The sequence below is a fragment of the Lottia gigantea genome (assembly GCF_000327385.1).
Source record: "Lottia gigantea unplaced genomic scaffold LOTGIsca_671, whole genome shotgun sequence".
Classification (NCBI taxonomy): Eukaryota; Metazoa; Mollusca; class Gastropoda; family Lottiidae; genus Lottia; species Lottia gigantea.
The window spans coordinates 2,165-7,389 of record NW_008710288.1 but is presented as its reverse complement, the minus strand read 5'-3'; positions in this window follow the sequence as shown (position 1 = coordinate 7,389).

Sequence of the window (5,225 nt, the reverse complement as noted above, 5' to 3'; positions counted from 1 at the left end):
GAGATTTTCATTAGGTGTATCATTTTTATGTACTGTACATGAAATCTGTTCATTGTCCTAATGGAGCAACTAAACACTTTTATCACCTGTATCTTTAGATACAGATGGATAGATGGAAACTTGTGCCACCTGTGGATGCATAAATACCATTAACTGATGGAATATCAATAATGGGTGTTAATAAGTAAAACTAGACAATCAATATCATAATCATATTTATTTTATTCTGTTGCTGTATTAATACAATAAGTACAATTAATTTTCATAGCAGGTGTTGACATGTTTCCAACCTTAAAAATTATACCTCCCTTTCCATAAATCGTATAAAACTAATAGGCATGAATTAAGGAACATTGATACATCATGGATACAGCTTCTAAAATTATCTCAAAATCACACATTTTTGGGAATATTCACAATTGTTACTCTTACTGACATATTGACGGAGAACTTACACATTATTATATAGTACCAATTTAAAGGCTGATTTTTGAAATTTTAGGGAAGGAGGTAATTCAAGCTCATTAAAGCACATCAGTAACAGCTAATAGCAACCAGTATATCATACTTATTATGAGTAACAGCTGAGTAACAGCTTTCATGTCTTGACTATTTTATTATCATAATAAAAATAATAAAATTAATAAAACCAATCAGACTATATTATGACGCAAATGAACACATTGGAAAAAAACTATTTGAAAATACATTTTGTTTGTTAATTATTTATGGACAGTTATAGCAGTTTTAGAAATAATAAAACAGGTCTGAAACATGTAAGACAGATAAGAAGGATAACAACTAAGATTCACAACTAAGGTTCCTTTCTACCAGCTGGTCCTTGGTTAAACCTCTTGGCCTCCCAGATTATCTGTCCCCATTGACAGCGGTGTGGACTGGAATTGAGTGAAGATGACTTATTGAAAGTCACGCCGATCGAGATTCAAACCCACAACTGCCATTTGTTTGACATAATTAAGCAAATGATGACATATTTAGAACCAACTCTAACTGACTGTGCTATTGAACCCCACAGAATTTCACATATCTTCTCTACATATCTATTTCAGAATGTTGTCTGAAGATGACACAGCATGAAACTCTAGCAACATGTGTCAAGTTCTGTTTTCATATTTCTATATTGCTCTACAATTGATGTTTTGAGCACAATATTAACATTATTAATATATTGTTATGGATGATATATCTATGTAAATGAGATATTGATATCTTATTGTGCGTCAACAGGTTGTGTAGTTATCAAGGAAAATGATCTCTCACGCACACATGCATACAATATTTATTGAGTTAACACAGTTTTATTAGCTTTTTTTTGTCAAAGATTTTTTTACATGTATGCATTCTGGGAAAGCTTATTTTAACCCTCTAAAAATACCATAATATAATTATTTTACACAGAAGACAAAAGACGACCTCAAGACCGTTTTTCACTGAAACTAAAGGTTGTTGAAACATGCTTTTTTATTGGGTGTTCCAAATTGACCCAGTTAAATTTGATTTGATAAATCAAAGGACATCAGGTTAGGTCAAAGGTTATTGATATGAAAAATCAAGAAAAATTAAAGCTAATAAAAAACATCCAAAGTTTGGTCTTATTCTAAATGAGGTGTTTAAAAGAAACCTATAAATTTAAGTTTTCTATCTTGGCCAGTAACAGTGTATATTCATCTATGGATACAACTATATAACTGAATCTTTCTATAGTTATTAAACTAAGTAATTGTATTGAAAAATGATATGTATGTATTTATCAGATGAATATACTCTTGATGGCATTGTTTTAAAGTTTAAATTCCTTTAGAAATATATATATATCATCCTTTAGCGACATTTAGGAGTAGAGATCATATTATATAACGGAACACAAGTTTATGGTATTCTACTCCTTAGTTTTATTACACACGACGTTTCAACAATCTACATTGTCATCTTCCCCTCCTCTGATGATGACAATGTAGATAAAATGTGTGCAATAAAACTAAGGAGTAGAACACCATAAAATTGTGTTCCGTTATTTAATATATTTGGGTGGCCAAGTATAAACGAAAAAACACTCTTAATTTCAATAATTTTACATTAAGAATTAACCTTAATATTCTTCATATTTATAATGCCGATAATAAACATTTTGATTTTTGATCCAATCATCAATGTAGTTGCCATTTTCAAGACAAACAGCCCAAAACACTTTTTCCATGGTAAAATGTTCCCTTTCCAGTTTCGGCAACAGTCATGCCCAGCCCACAGCCCAATTTTCAATATTAAGATGGCAAATTTGTCTTGGTTTATGGGGCCAGACTAAGTATTTGTTCAGTTAAAGAGGCAAACTTGCAGTAATTTCTTTCGGCATTATAGTTTTGGACAAGGAATTTTATAAAGACTGGTATTTAAAAGTGATTCAACCCATAAAGCTGTAATTTAATGAAAAGATGTTTTATATATCTATTATCATGAGGTCAAAAAAGGTCTGATCTTTGCTATGAAATCATGAAAAATCCCAAAATAAAAAGTGTCATATTTGGTGAGTCACCTGATTTCTGATACTTGACAATAGTTGAGACAATGATCCATTATCTTGATAAAATATGACTACAAATATTACAAAACACAAAACAACACTGTATAAAGTCATCACACAGACTTGTATCATTTTAAAGGGGGACAGTCCTGCTATTATACCAGTGAAAACTGTGATGGGCGAAGGTTTACCTTGGGTGTATATATGTAGAAATGTATCCCTTTAAAATAATTGAGTCTAAGTATTTAATAGTGCTTTTTATTCAATTTAGTGTCAAAAGTAAGCCAAAAAATTGAATTACCAGAAGAACTAAAGAATTTGTGACTTTACAAGTACTGAAACTTCAGTCACACGATAGACTTATAAGTAAAAATATTGTGATTCCAGCAGAGTACCAGCTAATTAATTTTGACTTTGAAAGCTAAGCTATATGAGCAATGCAAACCTGGATGGATTGTTTTGTAATTTTTCTGCTAATTCACCTGCTATCCATAATCTGAAGAAATTGTTATGCATATCATGTTCTAGGTCATCTTATATTCAGCCAATCAAATGCTCTGTTCAATAAATAATTTCTTACTTAATGTGAATTCTGTGATATCCATTGTTAAAACATTGACTTAATAAGCATAATTTAAAATGGTCAGAATAAATAAAAAAACACGAAAAAAATCTCCTCAGATCACTGTAATAGCCCGTAGAAAAAATACACAAACAATAAAAAATAATCTAGATCTGCATTTTGAAAGCTAAAGTAACCTTGACAGTTTTAAATATTAACACATTTAATAAAGATTAGTATTTGTTACTATTAATAAAGATAGAACAATCTATGTATAAACTATGCCTTTTTAGCATAAATAAATCATCTATTAAATCTATTAAACTCTTTGGCATGACTAATTTGTTTAAGCACAATATGGAATGCATTTTGGCTAACAAACAACATCTTATCAGATTTATAACAAATATACATATACTATTTCATTTGACTTCACTTCAATACAATGAAATAATCTTCATACAAAATTTAATGAAAAAAAAAAATATCATATACATATTAGTAATCTATTTTAGAAATATAAATAAGAAATATGCGTTAAAAGTTGCCCATAAAAAATCATCATAAAAACAACTAGGCCAGTGCTTTCATGTTTGTTCTTTGAGCTAAAACAATAAAAGAATGAGGTGATTTTCATCCTTCCATCTTATGTTTCATGTAAAACTATCTCAATGATTGCTTTACATCAAACGTATTTGGGTACAAGTATGTTATTTTGAGCAAGATCTCAATATTTATTTCCTATTTACAACTTATTAAGATATTAGCTATTAGTAATAGATAAACCTATAAAATTAATTGAAATATCTACAGCAGCATTTCTGGAACTAGTACATTGTACAATAGCTCACAATAAAGATAGTGGACCACAGCCATGTATGCCCACCACGGCATGTGGATGGTAAATATTCAAGATTTTGGGGCAAGGTCAATTACTCTGCTTCTAACGGTCAAAAATAGCTAAAATTCAAACTTGATCTTCATCTTATGAATATATATACACATACCGAATTTCATTTGATTCCATCAAAAAATCTAGTTTTTAGAGTGTTTATGAGCAATTGATGTTGATAGAAGCACTTACTGTATAGAGGTAAATAGCAATAACTCATTAAAACTGACGTAAGAGGCCTAAATCTTGAAAAAGCCTTATATTTAATCAGAAGTAAACTAAACTTTCTCAAACCTTTCCATTTGGGTCCAATAACATCCATTTTAAATTTCATCAAAATAGGTTGAAAACTAAGAGAGTAATATCATATTCAGGATTTTGGGGCAAGGGCAATAACTCTGCTTCTAACGGTCAAAAATAGCTCAAATTCGAATTTGATCTTTGTTTTATGAATATGTATACACATACCGAATTTCATTTGATTCCATCAAAAAATCTAGTTTTTAGAGTGTTTAAAAGCAAATGTGGACGGATGGACGAACAAGGGTGCCGACAAAATACGTCCACATAGAGAGATTTGGGCATATAAAAAGTGACATTGCATGGCATTACATTAAGGAGTTTTCATAGAAACTTTGATTGCTATAATTAAATGTATCATGGATTTTTATAGCTTAATGGTGCCAATGATGACATCTAAGTCATAAAGAAAAGCAAATAAACAGAAAATAATCACTCAAAATTTCAATTTCAGCAAGAGCAGCATAAGAAGTATTAAAAGCACATATTAAAATATACACGTTTCTCACGAATTACAACACAAAAGAGTCTTTTACGAAAGGATATTCTCAAAATATCCTTACCCCAAACATTCATATCCTACTCCTATAGCTCCAACATTTTAAGTAGATGAATAAAAAGTGTAAAAAAATAGTAAACAGGTTATTGCCAATTTATATTATTAGCACAAAATATATCAATAAAATAACAAATTAGAATAAGATAAAGTTATAACATTAATTAATAACATAAATACTGTATATACATATAGTGTGGAAGGTTATATTTTACATGTGGTAAATACTCAGCATTATCAAATTGAAGTTGTCTTACATCAATTATAAATTATATTTCGCATTTTTATATCATATTGTGTGTGACTTCTTGAAACTTCGTATGACAACATATGACGCAAAATTACTTTTTGATAAAAACAAAAAAAAAAAATGGGT